Raw genomic sequence first — 7,099 nt, 5'->3', positions numbered from 1 at the left:
ACAATAATAAATAACAAGGTGTTATGTGTCATCATCAGAAGTGATGGGACACAAGATGAGACACGAAATAGGACAGAGGATCTCCATTGGGTTTATACACATTAGTAATTAGGATGATATTAATATATTATTATGGGCTTTTAGAATATTGGGAGTGTTGGCCGGTAGGAAATTTGGTTGGGTAATTAGAATAGTTTTCTCTTAATATTATAGTTTGCTTCTCAGATCAATTTAGTTGAACAAATACTATCATACTAGATTTTGTGTCCGTGCGTTGCACGGGTTTCAAATTTGTCCTTCCTCTAATTGTTTAGATCTTTTAATATCATTTTGAATGATATGTAAAAGTTGTATTTCAATTACTCAAATAAGGTATACGTACTCCGTATAAATCTTCCTATCTTATTAATTTGAATACCTTTCAATAAAGTTTCTTTCTTTTCAAAAATTTATCTTATTAATTTTATATAAGATTAAGAAGTACGTTTATGTAAGGACTCTAGGAATAGGAATTATAATTTGTTAGAATAAGGGGATAATTACAAATTATTTTAAAGTTTTATCCTTTAAGTTTTCTCTTTTCAAATTTATAGATAAATTTTCTAATGGAATATAATTTAGTAATTTGTAAATTAAGTTAGTTATCCATACGTAAAACACCATATAGTTATAGTAAATAAAACTTTCATTGAATGCTTTGCTTATCACCCAAATACTTAGCTCAACGATTGTCATCACCTCATTATACAATGTAAACTCCTCAAAACTGCAAGTCGTTTACCTTACTATGTTGTTTATCTCCATATCAAATTAATAAATGTACAAACCCTTAAAACTCGTAGCTGTTTACCAATTTATTTGGACTTTTTGGTTAATTAAGGGGTATTAGAATGGTAGAACTGTAGAAGTGTCAAATTAACGGGAAGAGCTTCATCTAATAATGTAGTTCTATTTTTTAGATAAATGGAAAAATACAATAAAATATTACACCAATTGTGTTCAAGTAAAAATCTATAAAAAAATGATAATAAAATGATAATTTCCTTTATGAGAGAGGTCTTTTATTGAGATTAATGAGAGACCATCTTTAATCAATTGAATCAATTAGGGCAAAAGGGGGTGTTAATTTTGCTAAATTAGGACGTGGATTAGAGTAAATTTTGCAGGGTACTTGGTTTGTGCAATGGGTTTCTCGTTTTTTAGCGATTTGATTGCGAATAATTGTCATTTGCATAGGAAAAGTAGTCACAATAGGAGTTATCACTCTACTCTGAGCATGATATCAGTTTATTATATTACGCTATGGAACTGTCATTAAGCTAACTTGTATCCTGCCTGTGGCTGGATGCACAAGTTCTATGTTTAAAATGAGTTACTACATACATAGTTCTTAAACTCATTATTGCTTATTGCTAATCAAATATTTGACCATTTAATATATACACTAATGGTCTACAATAACAAGTTTACATTACTATTATTTTTCTTTAAATCGGGATGTCTACCGTAGACAGCAGAGTATAATCTCCTCATAGCGTGTACTTTCACAAAGAGGTATTCAGCAGACTAAGAATTTTCTCCATGGATTAGCATTGAACCTCTGATCTTATAATTAAGGAATAAGGTGAACAACCGCTACCTCAAACTCATCTGATTAGGTACATTTAAATATGTAAGCAATAAAGGAAGCAAATAAAACTTGTGGACATAACTTTTAAAATGTGGAATGTTTAAGTACGTCATTCGGCATTAGGTTATTGTTTGTGCGTGGCTCCATGACTTTTAAATCTTATGAGTATCTTATCATTGTGGTAAACCATATTATGTTCAATTACATTGCTTAAGTTTGCCGTCATTGCAATCTCCTCATTTACTACTACGTCACCATCTCTACACAACTAACTTTATCTTATCTTATTATCTGCAAACCAAAACCATTCAAACAATCTCAACTAAAAACTCAAGGTTATGATTAAGAACCATAATTAATGGTAAGCTCAAATTAATGATAAAGTAACCATCTTCCAAATCAACTTACCCTTTTGGGTGGCTATCAATCAATTAATGACCTCAACCTCCATGAAAACTACACCTTGCTTGTTTCACTAAAATGCAAGGTTCATTTGCTCTGTACTGGGTAAAGAGTCTCCGACAGGAATGTAAGACCACTCCTACATTATATATATTTTGTTAAACTATAATTGGATAAATTAACAAAATAAATAACTCATAATTAATAGTTCCATTACCTATGATACGTGAAATAGTGGAGGCAATGAAAAGTGAATTCCGTACCAAAATAATGGCACACATGTATATATAAACTATATTATTGCGTCTCGGACCCTCATCTCTTTGTTTGCACCCATCAATTATAAATATTACCTTCTTTCTTCGAGGCCACTGTCTCACAATTTCCAAACTTCAATCGGGTATTATATAAATACGTAAATTCATTTGTTATGGGTTGCATGGTGATTTTGATTGGTTATAGTTCAAATAGTAATATTTCATTGTGATTTATTTTCACATGTGTATTATGCTTTAGTATTAATTGAATCGGAATTGGAAGCACTTGTATAAGACACCATTTAATTATTGTTCTGTCGACAGTTAATGACTATATATAAGCTTTATTATTGTGTCTCCTCCTTTTTAACCCTACGACTGATTCTTATTGATGAAGCAGTGAATATTACCAACAATTGGTGGAATTTATTAGATAGAATTTGCACAAATATTAGATAGAATTTGCACAAATATTGGGGATAACTAACTATACATAAATATTGGGATAATTATATATAATATTATTTTAAATAAAAATTAATTAGGTAGTTTTATAAAGTTGGAGTCTCTAGAATTGCCTGAAAAAAGCCTCTTTTATATATATATATATATATATATATATATATATATATATATATATATATATTGATTAATGCGTGGTTTAATTAAATAACAATCTTGAGTAAAATACCATTTTTTATATCAGATGAGCATGTATTTCTAAAGACCAATTTTAATTATGAATATTTTATGTGCGAGTCCAATAATTACAAGTGAATCTTGAAAATGTTAATGTCACAATAACAAAGATATATCTAATACAACATCTAAGGTAATAAGAAGCGCATTCCTTATTCTTAATTATCATACATTTAGTGAAATTATAATATTCAACCCTGTGCAATTATTCCCTATTTATGTTTTCTAGTCATTTTTTTATTTCGGTTATTTTATTTGGGTAACTCCTGCTTTTTGTAACAAACAAAAAAAATTTAGCTTTATAAATATTAGACATTAGATTAACATGTTTAGTTCTTAAGTTAAAAGCACATAATTTACAAATAAAAAGATGAGTTATCTATAATTAACGTTATATGTTTATCTTTACACAATTTGAATTTTAATTATTTGTCTAGCTCTTTAATTTAAAAGTTGGGTTTTTTTTACATAAAATACAATTTTTCAAATACAAAATATTAAGTTTTCTACTTTCCATTATATTTAATGGTCGAATATCAAACTAAGCCAACCAATAGTTTCATTCCTAAAATTTTAAGTTTTCAACTTAAAACATAAAAAGACTCATAACTACGACTTTTTAAACTAAAATGTCAAGTTCTCAAGTTTCCAGCTTAAAACATAAAAAGACTTATAACTACAACTTTTTAAATCAAAATGTCAAGTTCTCAAATTAAAATCCATAAACTTTTAATAACTAAAAACTCATAATTTTAAGTTAAACTCGATATTTCAAAATTAGATCTCTGAGATATTTGGAACTTTTCAGGTAATAATTAAGGGTATTTAACACAAATTTGAGTTAAGCTTATAACTTATTTCTAACCTAAATGTATAATAGCTGAATTAAACACTAATATTTCTAAAAGAAATTATAATTAAGACTATATAAGCGTTCATTGTTGTTGCCAAACACCAAGTTACCAATCAAGTATTAGCGTATCACCCAAACCAATGCAGGTTTCAAACCCATATCTTGTGCCACTACTCTTCCATTTGAGCTTGTCGACTTTTGACAAAAATGCAACTTAAAACCTGAGTTTTTAAGTTTTAATCACAAATTATCTACTTAAAATTAAAAGTTTTACTACAAAACCCAAACCGTAATGCTTTAGTTAAGACCTCAAATTAGACTGGATAAAATTCATAAATCTGAAAAAGTTGACAAATTGAATGACATACACCGTATAAAAACAAATGTTGTAGACTTGTAGAACATCTAACGAATATGAAACAAAATGCAATAATAATGATCGAAATCACGAAATGCAATAATACTGATCGAAATTGGACTATAAATTAACTAATGTAGTGAAGAGAAACAAAATTACTTACTTCATTCTATTAATTTCACCCAAGCCGCATATCATGCAACGAAAACGGGGTAAAAAAGACCCCATACGAGAATTACATGTTGTGAGAAATGACATGGAGAAGCGTACGCGAAGAAAAAAAATGAAAAAAATTAAGATTGTCAGAATGAATTAGTGAAGATAAGAGATGAAAGAGAACCAAATCTGTAAAATGAAAGTGATCGGTAATTTTGTTTCATTTACCTTGTCAAATATACAATTACAGATTGGGTCGGGCCTCAAATAGAGAAGTCTTATCAGATAAGACCGCCTTATAGAACAAATTGTGTTATGCTATATGGGTATGTAGGCTACGTTAAAGGATTACTCCTTTTATCAGTCGATAAATGACGTTTGAGTTTTGAGTTTTGACGTTTAATGGGGTTTTGTTATATTTATATGTCGTTACATTAGTAGATTACTCGTTTTATTGCCAATTGGTTTGTCAGTCAATAACTGATGAGTTTGTGACTTTTTATGCAGATAAAGCACAATGCTGCAAATGGGTTTTGGTGTAGAAGGGGTTTTAGAGAGGTTATCAATGGAGATTGGGATTGAGGTAGTAAATGTAGTATTTTGTATATTATTTCTTACATGGCCTTTGGTAGATTTATTGAAGATTAAGAATAATATTAGCATAAGAGAATTGAAAATAACAGAGAATTTCAATTATGGTGGAAATAATCCCAATTTTTGCATTAGAATAACGACCCCTCGTTGCAGTATTACAATGTGTATTTTATATTTGTGTTGTCCTTTATATGAGTTGTTTTGGTGGAATAAAAGTATGTCATTCAGTTCAATTTCATCTGCTTTGACATGGGTTTTAGCCACTATAATTCTTGTGTATTCAGAAGGCGGAGTCCGTCTATAGAAGAAGTCATGGCCTTTGGTTTTGGTGTCATGGTGGGTATATTCTATGGTTTTGGTTATATGTTATATGATGAAGAATTGGACAACTATGAGTTTTTTCAATCTCTATTAGGATATTAGGTGTAGATACCCGTATCTGTCGATATTGGCATCTATAGAAATTCTCACTGACACCCGATGATGATAGGACGACATGTACACAACTGTTCGACATAGTCATTATTTCGTGCTCATTTTCGATGTTGAATGGGCTTCATCGACGAGGAATTTAATTAATTTAAATGAAATTTTAAATTAGTTTTTACATTTCAAATGAATTCATTTTATTTTACCTTAATTTGAATTTATTTACCCATATTTAGTTTCATTGAAAATAAAATAAATATTATTTTTTCGTCATTTAGTTTATTTTGATTTGAAAAATCATTTTAAATTGCATTTTAAATCTTGATTAGAAAAACTGGAGTTTCGTTACGATTTCTAGCTCGAAGCAGCTCGATTTTGAGCTCATTTTGACCCGATTTTCAGAAAGATTTCTAACCCATTTTCATATACAGAGAGTCTAGTGTTCAAATATCCTTGCTCGCAACCCAACCTACCATTTGTAGCCTACCTTATACCTCCCATCGACACAACTACCCAAACCGAGCCCGAGCCTCGACCTTTGCTCACTTACGGTCGGATCGACCTACCCTGGGCCTCGAAGTTCGAGCTCGAACTAACACCTATCCAAAATAGACCCTCAAGCCTACCCACTAAGCCTTATCCAGTTAAAAATATCAGTCAAATACTACTCCTAATTCATTGCCAAAACCGTGAATTATAACTTCTAAGAAGTTGTTATTCTTCCTTCCATAAATTCAATCCAAACCTTCCAATTCTAGTAGGAAACCTATCTATAATATTAATAAGACTAATTAATATTATTTTAGGAGCTTCCAACTAAGAAAATAACCATAAAAACCCTCCAAAATTTCGGACCACACAAACTGCCAAAAAGACTTTATTCCACTTTCCTAATTTCAATCCAATCTTTTTTTAAGGTAAAATATTTGTTGGTTTCTTTTCCATACCTGATAAATTTATCTTTTAGTAAGTTACAAATCATTAAAATAAGCTCGTAAATCACGTTCACATTGCTTATTCCAAACGTGTGAGAGTAAGACTTCCTTACTTTCCATAATTCAATCGATATCTTTTCTTTTGTTAAGAGAATGTATCTGAATCTGGAAGGAGTTTAAAAATTGGAAAATACTCTTTTTTTTTTTGTGTGAACCGTCCAATCCACCAAAACCCTTCCTCAATTAAGCCTTTCACTATAAATACCCCTCATTCATCCTTCATTCAAAAAGAAAACTAATACAATTCAAAGTTCAAACCCTCACCAAATCACTAGACACCGAGACACAAACCCTGAAATTTCGTGCCTCAAACACTAAAACGACCTGATCTAAATCTCAGATCTGAAAACTAGACTCTCTTAGGTTTCTAAAACATCTTTCATATCTAAAATCGGATTAGTAACGAATTCACAAAGCTAAAAACAAAATCAAGCTTTATTTTCTAAGAAGATTTCGGTTTTGCAAACAAACTCGTCGAAGGCGGCCCCTCAAGACAATATCTAAAATCGATTACAACACGAAGACTTTGTCAACCATACATGTAGGTTGAGGGTGCAATAATCCCTTTCTCTTTTTTCCTTCTTTATTTCGTTTTCTTCAATTATTATCATATATTGTTTATATCGTTAATTAACTCGTTTGCATGTTGATTTCGATATTATTATGATATAATTTATGTATGAAGGAGGATGGGATATCATATGTTGTTGTTAATACCAATGGGTG

At 30.2% G+C, this 7,099-nt stretch overlaps 1 pseudogene; it reads left to right on the top strand.

Moving 5' to 3' along the window:
- Nucleotides 1–4,871: 4,871 nt before the first annotated feature.
- The window catches only part of LOC141588559 (putative ABC transporter C family member 15), a 65,789-nt pseudogene continuing 63,561 nt past the window's right edge, over nt 4,872–7,099 (top strand).

Source organism: Silene latifolia, chromosome 6, assembly GCF_048544455.1.
Source record: "Silene latifolia isolate original U9 population chromosome 6, ASM4854445v1, whole genome shotgun sequence".
NCBI lineage: Eukaryota > Viridiplantae > Streptophyta > Magnoliopsida > Caryophyllales > Caryophyllaceae > Silene > Silene latifolia.
This window is presented reverse-complemented; position numbering and strand designations above follow the sequence as displayed.